General features: G+C 38.9%; 1 pseudogene; it reads right to left on the reverse strand.

Annotated features, from left to right (window-relative positions):
* Positions 1–1,407: 1,407 nt before the first annotated feature.
* LOC130957132 (phosphoglucomutase, chloroplastic-like) lies at positions 1,408–15,682 on the reverse strand (annotated as a pseudogene).
* Positions 15,683–24,587: the final 8,905 nt, after the last annotated feature.

Here is a 24,587-nt window from a genome sequence, read left to right on the forward strand (position 1 = left end):
ATGTTACCATCATCTCAGTAACTCTAATAGGCTATGACGGAAGACTGATTTCAAAGGTTTCAAAGATGATAAGGCTTACCCAGGGAAAAAAAAGACTTCAGTGGCGGTTTTCGACGGCAGTGGTGGCGAGGAGTGATGACGAAGGCACGGCGGTCTCCCTCCTGTGCGTGCACTTTCCCACTCTCTTCCTTAGATCTCCTCGATGGATGACGGTGACTCTGACTTCACGATGAGGACAACGGCGGTGTGGGTACAGCAGCGGCGGTGCCAGGGTTCACGGACGTGATTGGGTGCAACGGTTGTCAGGCCCGTGACCTGCTCCCTCACTCGTGACCACTCTCTCCTTGCGAATCTGTTCCTAACAGTGACTATGTTCATTTGTGTAGTTTTCACTTGTACCTCTTAGAGGTTGGATGGAGAACAAGGAGTTTATATTATGTATTTCGAGTACTTTTAGGATGTATATTTATACTTATGTATGTAATATTCTCCGGCCGGCCTTGGCTTTGTAGGTTCGGCCTAGAGCTTGATATTATGTATCTTTTGTCACTCCACTCTTGTTATATATATGTGTATTTACTTTTCTTCGTACGCAAGTTTCTATACGTTGTGCTTTTTTTTTCACGCTTTTGCTTAAACCATCCTTCAAGGCTTCTCGAGTATTAAATTCTTTCAACTATTATTATATATTATGTATATATTTTATTTTAGAGGTCGTAATACCATGCCACCTCTATTTTATGGCTTAAGCATAAAGCTCTGTGTGGTAGGCTGTCAAATTATGGTATTAGAGAAGTTTATTCATGTAGACACTACAAGAAAATAAGCTTTCTTCCACGCTTTTAAAGCATGCCAAAACGTGCTTAAAAGCGTGCCGTAGCTTTTCACCACACTTTTTGAACTATCGGCACGCTTTGAAAGGGTCACATCCGCGAGCGTGTCGATTGCTCTATCGCCACGCTTTTGTGGATCTATCGGCACGTTTTTTTTTTGCCACGCTTTCATCTCTTGCCACGCTTAAAAAGTGTGGCCATATCTATTAACCTATAGCTATGCTTTAAAAGTGTACCGAAAAGTGTACATATTGCCACGCTTTTGATGTGTGCCGATTAGGTTGGTTTTCGGTATGCTTTCAAAGCATACAGATAGAGCCCATACAATCACACATCAAAGGCTTGGCTTGCCAGCTAAAATCTTTTGAAAGCGTGGCCTATTCCTTTGTCAAATTAAAAAAAAAAGAGAAAATTAGAAGGTATAAAGAATTGATTTTTTATTTGTTTAAATGAATTATTTACATGCTAAAATTATAATTAAAAAATTACAATACTGTAACAAAACTAATAATTGAATTAGGACAAAATAAGTTCATCATTAGAACTTAGGAGATCATTAGAACTATCAAAATTATCATTCGAACTTATCACCAGTCTTGCTCTTTGATGCAATCTCTCGTAGGTATGCTACCATTTTATTGGCACTTTCAGATTCACATTCCTACATGAAAGAGATAGATTTGTAAAATAAACCTTTACACTTAACCATGCTCATTTTACTAAGAAAATCAAAAGATAAAACTAAAATGCCAAGATCATGCTACAAATTAAGCTTCAATTGCAGCTATGATGATACCTACCTGATAGGTGAAAATTAGAATTTCACGTATTTACCGGCAAGTATACCGGGTCGTATCAAGTAATAAAACTCACAAAGAGTGAGGTCGATCCCACGAGGATTGGTAGATTAAGCAACTTTAGTTAAATGGTAAATTTAGTCAAGCAAACATGGTTTTGGTTTTATGAGCATTGTGACTTTTGAACATAATTGCAGGAATTTAAATGGCAAGGAATGTAAAGAACTAGAAGATAGAAATAAAGTGCAAGTAAATGACGGAAACTTAAAGTGCAAGAAACTTAAATGACATCAAAGATAAATTGCATGGAATTAAAAGTTGCAGAAATTTAAAGAACATAAGAGTAAATGACAAGAAGTAAATGAACAGAATGTAAATAACAAGAGTGGTAAATAGACAGAATGTAGAAGGGGATTGGGAAATGGGTAATCAAATAACTAGAGCAATAGAAGTAAGAATTGATGGTAGAGAGGATCATTAGGGATCAGAGATGTTAGTTTTCATGAATTGATGTTAGTCAAATCCTTCTCAATCATGGGTATAGATCTATGGCAAGTGGGTGATTGAACCCCAATCTCTTGGTGATTCAATCTCTCTCAACATAACCAATTGCCACTCTCGTGATCTAATTGTTCATGAGAAGAGATGAAGCTCATATATTATCCAGCCACACAATTTCTAAAATCTCAACCAAGGAGAGTTACATCTCCCATACTAACCAAGGTATATTGATTAAAGAAATCATGAAAGGATGAACTCTAAACTGAATTATGTGGCTTATTCCTCAAACTCACCACATAATTCATGTAGATTAACCCCTCTCTCGATGGTGGTTGAATCTATGAAGAGCAAGAGTTCCCTCTTTAGATCAACCACTAGAATTGAGGAGGAAAGATGGGTTCATCAATCCATTCCAACAAACAGAGCTCCTCCCCCTAATGAAAGTGGGGTTTAGTGAGTCATTGCTCCAATTTCAACAACAATTGCCATCAACAAGAATTAAACTAAGTGTAAAAGAAGAAGAAGAAGAAGAAGAAGAAGAAGAAGAAGAAGAAGAAGAAGAATGAAGTGCTTAAAACTTGTAAATAAAGGAGAAAAGTTCCAATAGAAAACCAAAGAGAGCTCTCCCGGAAGTACCAAAAGAGTTCTCCAAATTCAAGTGCAAAAAGAGTCTAAAAATTCTAAGTGTTAAAAAGTGTAAAAGTATTCCAAAAAGTGTAAAAGTCTAAAAGTCCCCTACAAGTACATCAATCTCTTCTATTTATACTACTCTAAAACTCTTCAGAGATCTTCAATTTGGGTTAGCAATGTGGGCTTTCTCATTGTTGAATTCTTGGCTCAATTGGAGGTGTTGCTAGGCTTGGAAAGGAAGGGTTCATTCATCATGATTCTGGCCCATTGGCTTGGCGTTATTGGCACTAACTCCAGGCCAAATGCACGTTGGCAACGTGCAGGACAATTTCCTGGGCATGAAGTATGAGACTTGGGCGTTGCTAGCCCAAGTTGTTGCCAACAACTTGCTTTTCCTCTTCTTGGCCTTACTTTCATGCTAAATGTAGCCCAGAATTTGAGTGTCAACCTTCAGCTTCAATATGGACTATTATACATCATTGGAAAGCTCTTGATGTCTATTTTCTAATGCCACTGGAATCACCTCAATTGGACTTTCCTAGCTCAAGTTATGGTTCCTCAAAGAAGGTAAGGTCAAGCTGCCAAGTTGTTGCCAAGTTGTTGTGAATAACGCACCCTCAACCCCAAGTTGGCAACGTGGCCGTGCATCACTCTCCCAAGGCAAGGACTTGGGGCTGGCGTTGTTGCAAAACACGCCCCCCTTGTGGCACGTTGGCAACGTGCTCGATCCCACATCCAAGGCTCATCTCTAGCTCCCTTGAATTTCACTTCATGTTCTTGTTTTTAGGGTCTAAAGATGACTCTGGTTTGGCTTCAATTTTGTGCTCCACCATAGACTATTATATATGGTTGGAAAGCTCTGAATGTCAGCTTTCCAACGCAACTGGAAGCACTCAATTTGGATCTCTGTAGCTCAAGATATCTTCCATTGAAGAAGACATGGTCAGGCTGCCAAAATCGCACACGTTTTTGGTAAACACGCCCTTGTTTCCAGCGTTGCCAACGTGCTCAGATTCTGAAGCTCTAAATGAAGCCAACTTTTGAAGCTTCAAATGAATGCCAATCCCATACTATGATATATGGTTGGAAAGCTCTGGATGTCTACTTTCAAATGCCGTTGGAATCACCTCATTTGGAGCTTTGTAGCTCAAGATATACTCCATTGAAGGAGGTAAGGTCAGGCTGTCCAGCTCACCAGCGTTTTTGGCAAACACTCCTTTGTATTTCAGCGTTGGCAACGTGGTTGGTAGCCTTGCTTGGCGTTGGCAACTTGGCTGGCAGCCAAGATTGGCGTTAGCAACGTGATTGGTGCCCTTCCTGGCGTTGGCAACTTGCATGGCAAGGCTGATGGGCGTTGGTAACTTGGTTGGCACCAAGACTTGGTGCCTAGCCAAGCATTCTTGTGTGGCGTTGGCAACGCCCATCTTGAGTTGGCAACGCCAGCTCCTTTTCTTCCAGGGCTCCATTTGTTGCTTGGTTGTGTGGCGTTGGCAACGCCCATCTTGAGTTGGCAACGCCAGCTCCTTTTCTTCCAGGGCCAAGCTTGATTGTTTGGCGTTGTTAGCCTGCGTTGTCCTCAAAAACGCCCCTCATCTCTAGGCTGGCAACGTGCTCGAGGCTCCAAATTAGCTCCCCAAGATTGCTTTGGTGGGCGTTGGCAACGTGGTTCTAGAGTTGGCAACGCCAACTTTGCTTCTCCAGGGCTGCCTGGCGTTGCCAACTTGCTGCTCAAGTTGGCAACTTGCAATGCTTCATTTCCTTGCTCTTGGGGCTTGAATTTCCCTCTGATTTGAGCTTCCATTCCTCGCCACATTATGGACTATTATATATCGTTGGAAAGCTCTTGATGTCAGCTTCTCAACGCAATTGGAATCATGTCAATTGGATCCTTGTGGTTCAAGATATTCATCCTTGAAGAGGGGGAGGTCAAGCTGCCAACTCTGCTGGACACACACTAGCAAGTTGCCAACTTGATTTCCAAGTTGCCAACTTGCTTGTTCTTCCTTTCTCCAATATTTTCTTGCTCCATTGTCTTCTTGCTTCATCACCTAACATAAACCAAAGAACTTTCCTCAAAGTTTTGCCATCTTATGCAATAATTTTCAAGGGAATCATTCACATCAACTTGTATATAAACTCCTTGATTTATTTGCATGAATTATGCCAAATTTCACTTAATTCTTGGTTCATGGATGCATGGAGGAAAACTCACAAAATTGCTCATTTATTTCAAAGAAAGTGAATGAACCTAAGCTAAAACTAACTAAACTAACTAGTTAAAATGGCAAATATGCGAATGCATCACAACACCAAACTTAAACCTTGCTTGTCCTCAAGCAAGAAAAGAATCATGCAATAGAGATTGACAATCCAAGGTTAGAAGAATAGCAAGTTAATGTTCATGGCAAGCTAGTTTTCTATGCATGCTACAATCACAAAAGAAATGTAAATGATTGATGCTTCTATCTAGCTCACTTTATGAAATCTTTTTCTTATAATTCTTCCTTGAAACAAGCTTTTAATTTTTCTTATTAGCTTCTCCTTTTGGGTGCTTTGCCCCATGAGTTAATAACAAAGCTATGATTCTAAATGCTTTGTTTTCAAGTATTACCACTTGATACATAAGCACCACAAGCATTTAATTAGAGGACTTCATTAGGCTCATTTTTTCTTTTCTTTTCTTGACTCTCTAATCATTGATGCTCAGAACCTTGAGCTTTGAGGGAGTGCTTTTGCACTTGAGCCTAGCCTTGACTTCTAAGTGTTTTGTTTTCAAGCATTTTACTTGATACATAAACACCACAAGTACATAACAATGAAATTGTCATTGGTACTCAGAGCCTTCAGCTTTCTCATTCTTTCCCTTTTTCTTTTCTTGCCTTAATTGCATTTGCTTCTTCAAGGTCTTCATGATTTTCAAAAGATTTCACAAAAAGTCCTAGATGAAAACTTCAATTAAATAAAGTCTAATGTACTTGAGCAACAATCAATCATACTAGCTTTCCAATATTTGTATGCACATGCTAAGTTCTTCTTTCATGCCTTGTTTGTTTATGATCATGATGCTTTATTGCTTTTGAATTCACAAAACTCAAGTTGGTGGTCATAATGCCACAGCAGCATATTGCAATTTAGAAATCAAACTATGCCCATTCATATCTCACATGTATACAGAGAAGGTAATAAGACAATCATGCAATTTAAAGTGCTGGAAACAAATGAGAGAAAAAAAAAGAACTTTACAACCTTGTAATTTATCTTCTCTATTGTTGTCCTTTTCCTCCTTTTCTTTCCCTTCCCACACCAAACTTAGAATGATTGCTTGTCCTCAAGCAACAATTAGAACCGTGGCTATGGGGCTAAGATAGATCATGAATGTCTTACACAATGAAACATTAGTAGCACATGTGTTTCAAGCAAACAAAATTAAAGATAACAATTAAGGCACAAGAGACAGAGACATTTTGATTGCAAACTTAAGAAGGTGAGCACAATACATTGCATAAAAGATAAGTGGCACACCAAACTTAGTGTGACACTTTCACTTGGAATTAATGCAAGTATCCAGTACAGATTAGAAACAAATTTTGTTGCATAGCAACACCAAACTTAGAATGCAATCATATGTCAATTTATTTGAATTAAAGCTAAGCAAATGAAACTGTTGTATGTTAAATACAATCATCAAGCTAAGAATCTATCATGAATAAGGATCTCTTGGTAATGTATTAACAAAAACAGTTAATAAGCAAACTAAATGAAAGCGTTTAAAGATAGAAAAATAACTAAAGCAAGTAGAATGCAAAAGTATTAAATCAAAAGAGAAAACTAAAACTGCAGAGGCATTATGATTATGCAGACAAGTAGTGTTGCTTGAATAAATTGCATAGAAAATAAATGGCACACCAAACTTAGAATCTTGGTGTGTCACTTTCATTTTTGATTTGATGCAATCATCCAAAAAGATTGAAAACAATTTGTTGCCAGGCAACACCAAACTTAAAATGTAACCATATGCCAATTTATTGAATTTAAATAAAACAAAGAACGAAAACAAAGCAGAGAAGAGAAATTATACCTATGGTTGACATGTTGTTCACTTTCTTCCTCTTCTTCCAGTTTGTTAATAGGAATGACCTTAAGGGGGGAGAAGATTCAGCTAGTGTCCCCTGTCTTGGCCTCTCCTCAGCAAACTTTCTTTTGTTAATGGCTTGATTGAGCTTGCTTGCTGGATCATGGGGAGGATTGCTTGTGGTTGACCCTTTTTTCTTCATGAATGTTGTCCTTGGTAGCTTGGTCACAATCCTCTTCTTGGTGCTTTTGTTAATTGCCTTCACTTCCTTGAATCCAAGTCTTGGTGGTTGTGTGATTGTTGGAGTCTTCTTTTCATCAAAAGCCTTTTGTATTGGTGGTTCCATGAGCCCTTCCTTCATGTGATTTTCTGCTTCACTTGAGTGTGAATTCTCTGGAATGACTTCCTCACGTTCATGCTCCTCCACTCCTTTCTTTGTACCCAACATTTGCTTTAATAGCTCTATCATGGAGGAGGTTTGTTGATCTTCCCAACATTTCTTCATCTCCTCTTCATACCTTTCAATCATGGTTTCAAGTGTTGAGGCGTTTTGGTCCAGGGAAGTTTGTGAGAGTTGTGAGTCTTCATGTTCTCTTGTCATCTCAAGTGCAATTTCAGGTTCAACCACCTCTACCTCATTTTTCATTGAAATTTCTCTTGTCACAGAGGCTTCCTCATCTTGCTTTTCCACTTCCTCACCCACAAATTTGTCTTCCTCCGTACTGTTTGATGGTTCTAAGTTCCTCTTTGTTTGCTCTAAGGACCCATTTATCTGCTCGAGGATGGTTTCTTCCCAAGATGGGGATTTTGTGTAAAATTCCACTAATTTTCTCTGTATTTCAATGCCTTCAAGGTATTCCTCATCTGTTAATTCAAGAGATGAAGGTTGAGAGTAATTTTGGTGACGTGAATGTGTTGTGGCGAAGTTGTGTTGAGGGGTGTGGAATAAGTTGTGTGATTGATGGGATGAATGGTATGGATTTTGGAGGAAACTTTGTGTTGAGGCATACTCAAGTGGTGAAAAATTTTGATATGAAAAATTTGGAGGTGAGGTTGGATAATTAAGAGGTGCTGGCTCATGATGGATGGGATAAGAAACATTGAATTCTCCTTGGTTTGGTCCTTCCCAATCACAATTTGGATAGTTGTCCCATTCATAGGAGTATGAATCATTCTGTGTTCTTGTGAAGCATCCCATTTGGTTTGATTGCTCAAACCCCATCATTCCTTGGTCTTGATTTTCCCAACCACAATTAGTATGGTAACTTGAATCATTTTGTGGTGGTGGAAAATACCCCATGTAACTTTCTTGATCATTATGTGACCTTGGGGCATATCCCATTTGGGTTGATTGCTCATGATCCATCATTTCTTGTTGATATTTCCATCCACCATAAGGATAATGATATGAATCATTTTGTGGTGGTGGTTGGTATCCCATATGATTCTCTTGCTCATCTTGTGTCTCTGAAGCAAATCTCCATGGATTGGAGTGCTCAGAATTTGTATTTTCTTGGTGATATTCCCAGCCACCATTAGAGATTGGTGGTGGTGGGTGATATCCCAGAAAGTTTGTTTGATCAAAAGATGAGGTAAACTCCATTTAAGTTTTGTAAAACACAATCACCAAAGCAATTGAAATTCATATCTCAGATGAGAATCTCTTAGTGAGGCAATAACACAAACACTTAGTGTCAAAAAGAAAACAAAAAGATTAAAAGAACTGTACAAAGCAAAAACAAAGAAAATGCTTAATCTAAACTACCATTCACTTAATCATTGTCAATCTTTTCCAATCCCCGGCAACGGCGCCAAAAACTTGATAGGTGAAAATTAGAATTTCACGTATTTACCGGCAAGTATACCGGGTCGTATCAAGTAATAAAACTCACAAAGAGTGAGGTCGATCCCACGAGGATTGGTAGATTAAGCAACTTTAGTTAAATGGTAAATTTAGTCAAGCAAACATGGTTTTGGTTTTATGAGCATTGTGACTTTTGAACATAATTGTAGGAATTTAAATGGCAAGGAATGTAAAGAACTAGAAGATAGAAATAAAGTGCAAGTAAATGACGGAAACTTAAAGTGCAAGAAACTTAAATGACATCAAAGATAAATTGCATGGAATTAAAAGTTGCAGAAATTTAAAGAACATAAGAGTAAATGACAAGAAGTAAATGAACAGAATGTAAATAACAAGAGTGGTAAATAGACAGAATGTAGAAGGGGATTGGGAAATGGGTAATCAAATAACTAGAGCAATAGAAGTAAGAATTGATGGTAGAGAGGATCATTAGGGATCAGAGATGTTAGTTTTCATGAATTGATGTTAGTCAAATCCTTCTCAATCATGGGTATAGATCTATGGCAAGTGGGTGATTGAACCCCAATCTCTTGGTGATTCAATCTCTCTCAACATAACCAATTGCCACTCTCGTGATCTAATTGTTCATGAGAAGAGATGAAGCTCATATATTATCCAGCCACACAATTTCTAAAATCTCAACCAAGGAGAGTTACATCTCACATACTAACCAAGGTATATTGATTAAAGAAATCATGAAAGGATGAACTCTAAACTGAATTATGTGGCTTATTCCTCAAACTCACCACATAATTCATGTAGATTAACCCCTCTCTCGATGGTGGTTGAATCTATGAAGAGCAAGAGTTCCCTCTTTAGATCAACCACTAGAATTGAGGAGGAAAGATGGGTTCATCAATCCATTCCAACAAACAGAGCTCCTCCCCCTAATGAAAGTGGGGTTTAGTGAGTCATTGCTCCAATTTCAACAACAATTGCCATCAACAAGAATTAAACTAAGTGTAAAAGAAGAAGAAGAAGAAGAAGAAGAAGAAGAAGAAGAAGAAGAAGAATGAAGTGCTTAAAACTTGTAAATAAAGGAGAAAAGTTCCAATAGAAAACCAAAGAGAGCTCTCCCGGAAGTACCAAAAGAGTTCTCCAAATTCAAGTGCAAAAAGAGTCTAAAAATTCTAAGTGTTAAAAAGTGTAAAAGTATTCCAAAAAGTGTAAAAGTCTAAAAGTCCCCTACAAGTACATCAATCTCTTCTATTTATACTACTCTAAAACTCTTCAGAGATCTTCAATTTGGGTTAGCAATGTGGGCTTTCTCATTGTTGAATTCTTGGCTCAATTGGAGGTGTTGCTAGGCTTGGAAAGGAAGGGTTCATTCATCATGATTCTGGCCCATTGGCTTGGCGTTATTGGCACTAACTCCAGGCCAAATGCACGTTGGCAACGTGCAGGACAATTTCCTGGGCATGAAGTATGAGACTTGGGCGTTGCTAGCCCAAGTTGTTGCCAACAACTTGCTTTTCCTCTTCTTGGCCTTACTTTCATGCTAAATGTAGCCCAGAATTTGAGTGTCAACCTTCAGCTTCAATATGGACTATTATACATCATTGGAAAGCTCTTGATGTCTATTTTCTAATGCCACTGGAATCACCTCAATTGGACTTTCCTAGCTCAAGTTATGGTTCCTCAAAGAAGGTAAGGTCAAGCTGCCAAGTTGTTGCCAAGTTGTTGTGAATAACGCACCCTCAACCCCAAGTTGGCAACGTGGCCGTGCATCACTCTCCCAAGGCAAGGACTTGGGGCTGGCGTTGTTGCAAAACACGCCCCCCTTGTGGCACGTTGGCAACGTGCTCGATCCCACATCCAAGGCTCATCTCTAGCTCCCTTGAATTTCACTTCATGTTCTTGTTTTTAGGGTCTAAAGATGACTCTGGTTTGGCTTCAATTTTGTGCTCCACCATAGACTATTATATATGGTTGGAAAGCTCTGAATGTCAGCTTTCCAACGCAACTGGAAGCACTCAATTTGGATCTCTGTAGCTCAAGATATCTTCCATTGAAGAGGACATGGTCAGGCTGCCAAAATCGCACACGTTTTTGGTAAACACGCCCTTGTTTCCAGCGTTGCCAACGTGCTCAGATTCTGAAGCTCTAAATGAAGCCAACTTTTGAAGTTTCAAATGAATGCCAATCCCATACTATGATATATGGTTGGAAAGCTCTGGATGTCTACTTTCAAATGCCGTTGGAATCACCTCATTTGGAGCTTTGTAGCTCAAGATATACTCCATTGAAGGAGGTAAGGTCAGGCTGTCCAGCTCACCAGCGTTTTTGGCAAACACTCCTTTGTATTTCAGCGTTGGCAACGTGGTTGGTAGCCTTGCTTGGCGTTGGCAACTTGGCTGGCAGCCAAGATTGGCGTTAGCAACGTGATTGGTGCCCTTCCTGGCGTTGGCAACTTGCATGGCAAGGCTGATGGGCGTTGGTAACTTGGTTGGCACCAAGACTTGGTGCCTAGCCAAGCATTCTTGTGTGGCGTTGGCAACGCCCATCTTGAGTTGGCAACGCCAGCTCCTTTTCTTCCAGGGCTCCATTTGTTGCTTGGTTGTGTGGCGTTGGCAATGCCCATCTTGAGTTGGCAACGCCAGCTCCTTTTCTTCCAGGGCCAAGCTTGATTGTTTGGCGTTGTTAGCCTGCGTTGTCCTCAAAAACGCCCCTCATCTCTAGGCTGGCAACGTGCTCGAGGCTCCAAATTAGCTCCCCAAGATTGCTTTGGTGGGCGTTGGCAACGTGGTTCTAGAGTTGGCAACGCCAACTTTGCTTCTCCAGGGCTGCCTGGCGTTGCCAACTTGCTGCTCAAGTTGGCAACTTGCAATGCTTCATTTCCTTGCTCTTGGGGCTTGAATTTCCCTCTGATTTGAGCTTCCATTCCTCGCCACATTATGGACTATTATATATCGTTGGAAAGCTCTTGATGTCAGCTTCTCAACGCAATTGGAATCATGTCAATTGGATCCTTGTGGTTCAAGATATTCATCCTTGAAGAGGGGGAGGTCAAGCTGCCAACTCTGCTGGACACACACTAGCAAGTTGCCAACTTGATTTCCAAGTTGCCAACTTGCTTGTTCTTCCTTTCTCCAATATTTTCTTGCTCCATTGTCTTCTTGCTTCATCACCTAACATAAACCAAAGAACTTTCCTCAAAGTTTTGCCATCTTATGCAATAATTTTCAAGGGAATCATTCACATCAACTTGTATATAAACTCCTTGATTTATTTGCATGAATTATGCCAAATTTCACTTAATTCTTGGTTCATGGATGCATGGAGGAAAACTCACAAAATTGCTCATTTATTTCAAAGAAAGTGAATGAACCTAAGCTAAAACTAACTAAACTAACTAGTTAAAATGGCAAATATGCGAATGCATCACAACCTCATCGTCATATCTAGAAAAGAAATTTCTTCCATAAGTTGCCCAGTGTTCCTTCACAACATCAGCCACAGAGATCAGTTTCTCCCCTGCCTTCTTGTCTTTGTTGTGGTGCACAATAATAGAAAGCCAAGCTAAAACAGCTTTGTTAACACAAGATACACAACAATTTTTCTTTTCTTGGAAAACACATAGACGTTGCCATTCTAAATGGTCAACATTGTTTTTCAGAATTCTAATAATTTTTCAAGATATACCAAAGTAGTAGCCCAGAAATATTAAACTAAATCAAATTTTATAAACTTACAAAAACATGTGGAATACTTACCAGATGCCATCCTTCTCACGAATGTGGTCAGAGCATGTTCCAAAACTTTCTTCAAGCCGCAAACTTATAACTTCCTAGCATCTATAAGATTCCTAAAAAAATTCCAACCAGTTGGGACCTGAACCCAACCTGAACCCATGTCATTCTCTGTTATCAAAGAAATATGCTTATAAATATATGTGACTCCATTTAAAATAGTTTTAGAAAATATAAACAATTATACAAAATAAAATAAATTAAAGCATGCCTCAAAAAAGGGAAGGTTTAATTTCTCTGCAACACAATCTAGAGCACCACTTGTTGGCATTGATCTAGCAAGACCCTAAAATCAAAATGAAGGAAAATGGAAATTTTTTCCCTGTAAAAATTTACACCTAACAATAACGAGTGGATACAATTTCTACCTTAACACCATCCTTGAAGTATGGAATTGCTTCTCTTGCATTGGCTGCAATAACTGCTACAGAATACGAAGGAGTAATAAAGAAACATCTTCCTAAAATAATATTTCTATCACCATCACCTAGAGAAAAATCAATAAAAATGAAATACTTGAACAACATTAAGTAAACAGACAAAACATTATCGTGCAAGCATACATCAATTGCATCTTCTGCAATATGTTGAAAATTATGGTGGACCCATATTACATGAGATAGATCATTTCTCATAAATGTACCATAACAATATTTGCACAACAAATACAATATGAACATTGAATTTTAATAGTTTACTGAGGAAATTAGATGGGGAGAAACAAACAAAAGAAACTCATGAAACTCACAAACCATCAATATCAGCTCCAAAATCAGGACCATTTTCAGCATATAAAATGTTGACAAGATCCTTTGCATATCTGTCCAATGAATAATCCATCAAATATATTTATCTCGGGTGAAAAGACAATTTAATAAAATAAAGAGTTAAACTCACGTTAGATTAGGATCAGGATGACCATGTCCAAAATCTTCCAAAGGGATTCTATTTGCGATTGAATCCTACATTGCATAATTAAAACATGTTATCAACAACTACAAATAAATTACTTTCAACTCATTAAAAAAGGTTTTAAAGGGGCAAAACATACTAGGCTAGCACCAAGTTTATCAACAAAAATAGGTTTGGTATAAGCGCTAGTAACTGCATGCATTCCATCAAATGTAAACCTGAAACATAAAAAAGATGTAATGAATTTCAAGACTGAGACTTTCATAAATTGTGAGCATAATAACCAGCAACATACATCAGCCATGATATGCTCACTTTGTTCAAAACATGATAAATTTTATATATGGAATCTTAAGAACAACCAAGAAAGATTAGACAACCAAAAGAAGATATGCAAGATCCAGGAAGTCAAGCCATAAGAATTGCAAGGAAGAACAGAAAGGTCAACCTCTTAAATTACAAATAAGATTGACTAAACAGAAAAAACTAGAAACTAAAAACCACACTGCATTAAAAGAATAAATTTTTTTTGTCAAATAGGAAATCTCGTATTATTGAGAGCAAGGTATTAGACAGAGAACTTCTTTCATTAATGCCACAGTAAACAAGAATATGTGAAACAACAATTGTAGAAAATTAGAGCTGCAAAGCAGAAAAGAAAAAAGAAAAAAAAGAGACAGAGAAACAACGAGACGAAGAGGCCAAGGGGAGAACCAAATACGAAACAAAATGGGACATGCAATCCCATAATGTTAGCATTAGCAATTCAGATATGAAGAAAATTGTACCTAAAATCTGGCCTTGATATAAGACTTCTTATTAGCTGAAAATTAAATACACTCTGCACAGAAGTAGAATAATAAATAAATAAAATGAAGCTATAGCAGTAAGATCAAGTAACATGAATTGCCCTGTTAGATTCTGATTATACAGACAAATTATTCTCACCTCCAGTAGCTCCAAATAGTCAGAAACAGGGTCTATTACTTCAACACTAGAGCTTTCTTTGAAAACTAATTTACGATATTACTTTTATTAGTGAAGATAGTAAACACCAAATTTTTACCTTATATTGTTTATACTTTTCACGTATAGCATTCAGGGAACTGGCTTTGGTGTTGAGCTGCAAATCTACAAGTGCAAGAACAACAGTTTCAAGCTCTGAGGCTTTGTAGTTTGTATAGTGCTTGATGGTTAGATTATTGATGGTATAGAATTTCACAAATGAATTCTCGTTGCAAGTATAGTTTCTAAACCAATCAATAATCCTTTCATACAAAAAGTTGTTTGTCACTAGTACAAACCCCTATAATTTATAAACTGAAGTATTGAACCTCGGGTCGTTCTCCCTAAGAATTAAAATAAAGTGTCTTGTTATTGGTTGTGAGTTATTTTGGGGTTTTTGAGATTTTAGACAAGAAATATAAATGGCAAAGGAAATAAACTAACAAATAACAAAGCTCTTGGCAAGATATGAGTACTAGAGGTCATATCCTAGTTATCCTCCTCAATTGTGATAGCAAATTGTCCATTACTCCCACTTAGTTAACCTCTAACCATGGAGGAAAGTCATGTGGATGAATCAATTTGATTCCTCAAGTCCTAATCAACTCCTATAGGAAAGACTAGCTTTAGAGGCATTCAAATCAATTAGCAACTTCTAATTATCAATCAACAAAGGAATTAGATAACTTAAGAGTCACTAATTACTCTACCTAGGCCAAGAGGAACAAAATCTATACTAAAATCCAACCAAGCATTTTATCAAATACTTAGAAGGCATGAAAGAAAATTATAGTAAATTGACAACAACAATGAAATCTAACAACAATTATTGTAATAAATTAACAACAACAATTAAAAAAAACACAATTATTATGAATTACCTATAATTGAATGGAAAAAAAAGAGAAGGAACAATAGTAGATCTACAAAAAAGTATAAGAACAACATAAAGGAAATTACAACAAAAGAATAGAGGAAGATGAATGTAACAACAAGAAATTGAAAGGTAGAAGTAGAAGAAAGAATGAATGAAAACCTAGATCTAAGATTATTGAACAAAACCTAATCCTAATTCTAGAGAGAAGTGAGATATTCTCTCTCTAGAAACTAACTCTAACTACTAAACTAAGCTAAACTAAACTAATGATCAAAAGTATGTAAAAGTATGTTGATTCCCTTTCAATGCTTGGCTTAAATAGTATCAGAAATGAGTTGGATTGAGCCCACAAGGCTTTAGAATTCGCTGGCCACGTATTGCTTTAAGTGGATCATATGGCAGCAATGATGTGTGCACGTACAGTGCACGTACGTGTCGCCATACCTGTAGTAACTATGGCAAATCTTATATCGTTTCGAAGCCCCGAATGTTAGTTTTCCAACACAACTAAAACCGCATCATTTGGACCTCTATAGCTCAAGTTATGGCCGATTAAGTGCAGAGAGGTTGGCTTGACAGCTTTTGCGATTCCTTCATTTCTTCATGAGTTCTCCATTTTTACATGGTTTTCCTTTATTCCCTTTATCCAATCTTTGCCTTCTAAATCTGAAATCACTTAACAAACATATCAAGGCATCTAATGGAATCAAGGTAAATTACATTTAGCTATTTTAAGACCTAAAAAGCATGTTTTCACTCTTAAGCACAATTAAAGGAGAATATACAAAACCATGCTATTTCATTGAATAAATGTGGGTAAAAGGTGATAAAATCCCCAAAAATCAATACGAGATAAACCCTACAAATGGGGTTTATCAGTGCTCCAGGGTTAGATTCTGTAAAATTAAAACATGGATTTAACTAAAAAAATAATAATTATCAGAACAAGGAAATGGGAGGCCAAACAAAACCTAAAATGTTAAACAAAGAAGGAAACAAAGACACAGGAAGCAATAACATTGCTGCACGAACGTTCACTTTCCACGAACTAGCTGCTACTACAAAGAACTTCAGGTAGGAGTGCCAAATTGGGGAAGGTAGGTTTGGTAGGGTTTATAAAGGACATACCAAATGCAAAGGAGTGACACCTTCTCTTTATGTTAATTAGTCCAAAATAGAGAAGAAATAGAGACACAAAGAAACAAAAAATCAGAGAAGAAAGACTTACCAGTGTTTACGGTGCCGATTGAAGGAGAGACCACTGAGACAGAGACAGAGATAGAGGGTTGGGTTTGCGAGGGTTTGTGAGACAGAGGGTTGGGTTTGCAAGGGTTTGCAACTGTTTTCGAGTAGGAGGTCACACCAATGCCTGGGCACACCGAGAGACCGATTGAAGGAGAGACCACTGTGACAGAAACAGATATAGAGTGTTGGGTTTTTGAGTAGGGTGCAAGAGACCATTGATGGTGCGAGGGTTGCGTACGACAGAGAGAGGGCTGGGTGTGATGGTTAGATGAAGGGCTGGGTGTGAGGGTTAGATGAACATTGGTGCGACAGCGAGCTGGGTGGTGCGACGGTCACCGCGATATGCAGTGATGAACTTGGTGCGATAGCTTGCTGATGGGTACGATGGCGGCTTGCTTCTAAGTTATCTTAGATTAAAAGTGAATTTGGGAATAAATTAAAAGTGAATTGTGTATGTAGTATGCGCTGTTATCACTTAGAAAGTTAACATAGAAAAAAGTTAAGTGTGAAAAGAAGGGGGTGGGAAATTAAATTTTGGGGTAAACACTATCGGTATGCTTTTGCAGGGTGTCTAATTACACACAGCATATTGGCACGCTTTAAAAATGTTACTGTTAGAAGACAAATTCGTCACGCTTTTAAAGCGTGGCAAAAACACAAATTAGTAGCCACCCATGTGAAAGTGTGCCGGTTTTCCTTTATGGCCACGCTTTTTAAGCGTGACAAAAAAAGACGTGACCAAATTACAAATCAGTGGCATCCCTCGAAAAAATGTGGCCATTGACCACTTTTGGGTACGCTTTAAAAGCGTGGCAAGAAAAAAGTGTGTCGATAGGCCTTTTTTCTTGTAGTGAGAGCCTGAGGGATAGGATGACTATACTTCTAGGCATACTCTGGGCGTCTGAACATGCTAAATAGGATATCTAATCGATATATGGCATGAATAATCATGAGCATAGATTTGGACTTTGAAGCACTAGACTTGCGATATTGAGACAGATCAACTTGATTTCACTTGTTTGAAGTGAACAAGGATCCGATGTCGACTCGTGGACGCGGTCGTGGTCGAGAGAGAGGTAGGACTAGTAATACAGAACCCAAAACAATTGTGAATAATCTCGTAAACTTCATGACTTCCCTGGAGAATATGGCTGTTGTTATGTAGGCCATAGCTACAACGTTAGGGGATCAAGCCGGCAATAAGAACGGGGGTAACGTCGGAAATGGGTCGATGACCTTAGCAACTTTCATGAAGATCAATCCACCAGTATTTAGAGGAACCACTAATCTGACAGAAGCTGATAATTGGTTCCAGGTAATGGAACGAGCGTTACAAGCGCACAAGTGCCGGCAGAGCAATGTATAAAGTTTGATACTTACCAAATGGTGGGTGAAGCTTAGCATTGGTGGCAAAGAGCCCAATGCCTTCTGTAGCAAGACAATGCTGTGATTCCCTGGGATGTCTTTCAGACAGAATTTTATAAGAAAAATTTCTCGAATTCAGTTTGGACGGCCAAGGAGCTCGAGTTATTATAGTTGAAGCAGGATTCAATGTCGGTATCTGAGTACACTAGTCGATTTAAGGAACTGTGTCGGCTCTCCAAGATTTGTCAGGGTGCTCCAGGCTACTTTGAGGAGTGGAAGTGTATTAAGTACGAAGGTGGACTCTGGAGTGAGATTCTGAGTACAGTAGGCCTGATGGAGATTATAACTTTCTCTGAACTGATATCCAAAAGCAGAATTTCTTAGGATTGTGTGAGAAAAGAAGCCTTGGATAGGGGTGACGATTGAGCCTTTGTTAGGAGAGATCAAGGGAGAAACTTTGCATTAATGGGCCAAAAGTTCAAGAGGAGTGGCAGCTGCCAGGAGGATTGTAAAGGGAAACAAACAATGATTTACTCAGAGGATGTGAGGTGCCAAAGGTGTGAAAGTTTCCATCCGAATAGGCCGTACCGAAAGTGTTTAGGTTTGTGTTATAGGTGCGGGGGGCCAAGTCATATCTCCAAAGATTGCTCCTGCAGGAGGACTCAAGAAGCCGATGGAGCTTAACCACCGAGTGGAGGTAATCCTGAAAGCATTAATTGAATTTTAATTACATTATATGGTACTAGAAATACTGCATTTCATCATAGTGTATGACGGAGGTAAGGGTTTAGAGCTGAAAGTGTTAAGACTCAGTTGTTACTCGAGTATGCATATACTGTAACACCCTACCATACAGAGTCTTATGCTTAAGTCATAATTCAGAGATGGCAAGGTATTACGACCTCTAAAATAAAAATTAGTACGTATAGTAGTATGAATGATTGATTATAACTAGGAGCCTTTGAAGAAAAAGGGGTAAACAAAAATCGCAACTCTAAAGCGCAACACTCCGATCGATAACGTAACGAACAAGGATAAACCAACGCGAGATTATATATACAAAGGAGTGTCAAAAATAGGAATATCAAGACTCAGAATCCGGCTGCGAAGATAACCGGTCCGAGCATAGCAATATATACATATGATAAAAATAAGGAAAACCCCAAAGGAAACCTAAAGGGACACAAATACATAAAACCTATTCTCCAAAATCTCCCATAAGAGGAGTCATCACAGTTTATATTATTTAATGGAGATAAAAGTATCTAAGCAAAACATATAAACCAAAACAAAGTCCCGAGAACAAAGAATCTTCGCAAATCTAGAAGTCTCCAGCATGCCTCAGCGGGAAACCACACGCCCTGCATCTGAAAACCACAAAATCCGCATGGGTGAAAACCAGAGGTCCCCAGCATGGTAACAGCTTCCACATATATAATACATAATAATAGAGGAAAGCCGAAGGCAATCCTAGTACTTCCTCCAGATAATATCAAAGCTTATAAACAAGCTAAACCATAAAGGGCATCTGACTAAAGATACTTCAGTCTAACTAATACTTCCCTTTCCAATTCCTTCAAACCTCCCAACCACCAGCAGGAGTATAATGTAGCAAACACAGTTATATCAGACAAGAAATATACGATTAGGAACAAGTAAGACATTTAGACAATTATCAAGTAATATGCAGTCAAATAGGCAATCTCAAACAATTCATATAGTATGCATATGATGAATGCCTGTTCCTAGTGGCTGATGATATCATCTGTCGGTTATAGAGCCAACCCGACAAGTCCTGGTAGCTAACCATTGGACTGTCCCTCTGTCACGCATCCCCAACTCGAGTTATACTCGTTATAAACTTGATCATAATCATGATCTATATCCATCACCCTCACTGGTGAATATTTACGGGGGCGAGCTCATCCGGGTCTTTCACAGTGCCCGGCCACACTTATGACATAGGGTCAAAAGAGCTTCGAGTCTCAACCTGGAGCACGTGGTGGCTAGCCACTGCTTCCTCCCAGGGAAACTCTCATCTCCAACAGTGGAAGTGCAACATTCACAATTCATTCAACAACATATATGCATTTGTACATGGCCATAATCATGGCTCCGCCGTAACAAGGCAATAATCTAGCCTTCCGGCTCACGGTTAAATCCATAACCAGCCCATCGGCATCACGGTTAAATCCATAACCAGCCATCTCATTAACAAATACGGCCTTTCGGCCCATGGCATAACAAGCACTTCCACCACCATCCTCCGCATCTCACATAATCATGCTTGATCCTCAATGATCATTCATTTTTCCCTTGCTTCACTCGCAAGTTACCTCATTCACTTGCCCCTTTTTAATAGCTAGGCATGTCATAATGATTTAAGACATAAATGGTGAGATTGGAGGCTTAGAAGTATGAGATTTGGCTTTTAAAACTCAAAAATCAACTTTGGGATGAAAACAGGGCCACGCGTACGCGCACTCCACGCGCACGCGTGGATGGCCTCAAAAACTCATCGACGCGCAAGCGTCATGCACGCTAACGCGTGGATTAAAAATTTGCCAATCGACGCGCACGCGTCAACCACGCGTACGCGTGGGTGTTCTCGTGCCCCAGGCACAACACTGGCACACTTCTCGCATAACTCTCTAGAAAATGGCTGGGCATTGGGTGCAGCACAATCGACGCGCCCGCGCACACCACGCGCACGCGTGGATGGCACTTTCTGGAAGATCGGCGCGTACGCGCCAGGTGCGTCCACGCGCAAGGGGTCATTCTGCTAAAAATTTTCTAAGTTAAAAGCTGCATAATTCACAGATTTAAACCCCAATCTTCCGACGGACATAACTTCCTCATTTTAAATCGTTTTTCACCCGTTCTTCGAACGGCATGGACATCCCGGATCCAATTTCATTTCTAAATAGATTTGGCACAAAACAGTGATATGTAGTCCAAGTTATGTGCCGTCAAAGTATGCCCAAAAACCATATTTTTCATACAAAACCACAAAGTGCCATTTTCAAAACAAGCCATTTCCAACTCTTTTCAAAATCTATCAAAACATGCCAATTTCATCCATTTTCTTTGAAAATCAATCAAAATGTATCAAATTCAACATCAAGCCTCCTCAACTCACACCTTGACACTTTACCACAATTTACAAAATCACTATCTCATCATTTTAACCCATTTCACCCAAGTGGCTCAAACTCAAACATATTGACATATCATATACTATTCCTCATGCCAATTCTCAACAACACCAATTCCAATAAATCATTATTGTACACAATCAACATCATATTCACCATCAACATGGTTCAACCCACCATTCAACCATAACCAATCATCAAGCATATATCACAACATGCATATTTCTCATACATCATACCACCAAGGCATCAAATATCATCATCACATATATGATCACATCATATATCTCAATCATTCAACAACATCAACAATTCAATGCCTATCTTAGGGCCTCTAGCCTAAGTATTTCCTACCACATTACATATTAGATACGGGAAACCGAAACTATACCTTAGCCGATTTCCCAAGCTCAACCGAAGCACTTCCAAATCACTTATCCACAAGCTCTCAAGGCCTCAAAACCTCTAAGAACAGATTTTTCACCACCAAACCCTTTCCAAGCTTTTCAAAATCACCAATCAAGCTCCAATATTCACACATACACAACCTAAGCCACAATCATCATACCCATACACAACATCTCAATACCCAAACATCATAGAACAACAAAATTACACTAGAGTTGAGAATCTTACCACACCCAAGGTCCAAGGAGACAAGATTAACCTTCTCCTTCAAGAGAGTTGGGTCCTATAACATCAAAGAGCACAAAATCTCAACATTTTTGCTCATAAAACTCGAAAACAAGGCTGGAATTTCGAAGAGCAAAACGTGGCTTACCTCAAGATTAATTGTATGGGTTTTTTAGAGCTCTCCGCGGTGAACGCGTGGCCGCAAACGGAGCGGCAATCGGAGCTCTGGATCAAAAGTTATGGTGGTTTGAAGATCAAGTGAGAGAAAGAAGTTGAGAGAGAGTTCTTCCCTTCCTCTCCACCATTTCAGCGTGTTTGAGTGTGTTGTGAGGAGAGAGAGTGCTGAAAACTAGAGTTTTGGTTTAGTTATGTTGGGCCAAGGGCCCACTTTGGGTCCGGTTGGCCCGGTTTGGCCCGTTCGGTCCAATCTTGGTCCGAATTCCATAAAATTGGTACCAAAATTCTCGTCTCAATCTCCTCTATCACAATTAGCCATAAAAATCACATTTTAGGCTTTCTAGAATAAATTCTCATTTATAGGTTAATTAGCCGTTAATTAACCGGATTTTACATATACCAACTTCTCAACTTGTAGTACTTAAACTTGAGGATCCTTCCTACTTGTTGCTGATAGGATTGGACTAGTTGTCAATGCACCACATGTTGCTAGATTGCTTTGAATATACAATTCGATTTATATTCAAAGAGTCTGAAAAAGCTAATGTTCACGAGGGGTAGTGTTTGAATTCTATGACGGTGAGCTATAATGAAGAGAGATTGATTGTGCAATAGGCTTAGTATCCATTGACCTTCGTGACCTGAGCTATTTTTTTCTTATAACTTTCTCAAGATTTTGTCTCGGATTCTTTGTTTGCAAAAGATTTAATTGTCTCCCCAATTCTATTTCTTACTAGCACATAACCGTGCATGAACTTTTTACTTTCCGAGGTTAGCTTAATTTCATTTTGATACAACCAAGCAATTCTTGAATCCTTAAAAACTTGTAGCAAATTGCTTTTCTCCATGAACTTGTTTTTTTTCAAAATCGACGAAGACTTTCTTAATTTAATATGCCTTGCTTCTTTCAAATAAGAGTGTTCGATTTAGCTTCCTTCTTTTTTATACATCTTTTTTATACACCGTTTGGGTTATTCGTTCATCCTTTGAGCTTAGAATCTTTTTGGAAATCAACTCAAGCTCGATTTCGTGTCACGCACAATTCTTAGATATAACTCTCAGGGAGTTAGTTCCTTAGAACACGATTGGTGGACATAGAAGATGAAGCTTGTGCGTATGCAGAATCATGATGAGTTGTGAAGTTTAATTTCGGTAGAATGAACCGTAAGGATGCACCGTTTGTATGGACGTTCGATCGTGGGGAGAGTTTTCAAACTTTGAAGGAGAAATTAACAACAATGCTAGTACTCACGATTACCTGAACTAATAAACTGTTTAAGGTTTACTACAATACATTATCAAAATGCTTAGGTGGTGTGTTGATGCAATATTATGATCTATTGGCGGATGCCCTGAGCTGGAAGTATTTTATTGTTGTTTGGAGGACAATTAGGGAGAAGGAACCGTTAAGTAAGTTTCGAATATTAGGTTGGGAGATGAGAAAGTGGATGGAGGTGTTAGATTGGATCAATTGCAAATGTTAAACAATTGTAAAGATGGAATTCGGAGACCGCAGTAAGAGGATAAGGAGCTACTAAGAATATCAAAGCTTGTTGAGCAAGGAAATCAAGAAGAGATCAATGGAAAACAGGAATGGAATTTAAATGTACAAGAAAAGACTTAGTGTGTTGAATGTCGAAAGTTGACACGTGAATTATTGTTTGAAGAATACATGAGCAAACCTTCAATTCACCTTAAAGTTACTAAGATGTATCACGAAAGATGAAGTAGCAGTGCATGTAACTCAACATTTGACAGATTATAGGAAAGGCTATTGGTGGACGAAATTGTGATCACTGTTCTTTGATCTGATTCATTGTAATTGGATTTATTCAATAATTGTCCTTATTTGAAGTCACAACTCCGTTCAACTAACCAGCAAGTGTACTGGTCGTCCAAGTAATAACCTTACGTGAGTAAGGGTCGAATCCACAGAGATTGTTGGTATGAGCAAGCTATGGTCAAGCTATGTTAAAAAAGGGATAGAAATACTTATGTAGATTCATAGATGGGAATTTCAGATAAGCGGAATGGAGATGCTGTAGAGCTCTCGGACGCCTGCCTTCCTACTGCTTCTACTCAATCCTTCTTACTCCTTTCCATGGCAAGCTTTGTATAGGGTTCACCATCAACGTGGCTACTTTCATTCCTCACGGGGAAATATCCTATGCGGCTGTCACTCGCATAGCTAACCTGTCTGGAGGCATCACCCATGGTTGATAGCTACATCATCCTCGCAGTGAAAGCTAATGCTCACGCACTCTGTCACAGTACGGCCAATCACCGGTTGGTTCCCTCCCCTACTGGAATAGAATCCCTCTTTTGCGTTTGTCACTAACGCCCAGCAGGTTACAGGTTTGAAGCACGTCACAGTCATTCATGAACGGAATCCTACTCGGAATACCACAGACAAGGTGAGACTTTCCGGATTCCCAGGATCCTACTCTCGGAACACCACAGACAAGGTTGGACTTTCCGGATCCAGATAAATGCCGCCATCTATCTAGCTTATACCACGAAGATTCTGTTGGGGAATCTAAGAGATACATTCAAGCCTTGTTGCATGTAGAACGGAAGTGGTTGTCAATCACGCGCGTTCATGAGTGAGAATGATGATGAGGGTTATCCAACTCATCACATCATCATGTTCTTGGGTACGAATGAATATCTTGGAATAAGAATAAATGAAGTTTATAAGATTTAAATAGTAATTGCATTGAAACTTGAGGTACAGCAGAGCTCCACACCCTTAATCTATGGTGTGTAGAAACT

The sequence above is a fragment of the Arachis stenosperma genome, chromosome 10, assembly GCF_014773155.1.
Source record: "Arachis stenosperma cultivar V10309 chromosome 10, arast.V10309.gnm1.PFL2, whole genome shotgun sequence".
NCBI lineage: Eukaryota > Viridiplantae > Streptophyta > Magnoliopsida > Fabales > Fabaceae > Arachis > Arachis stenosperma.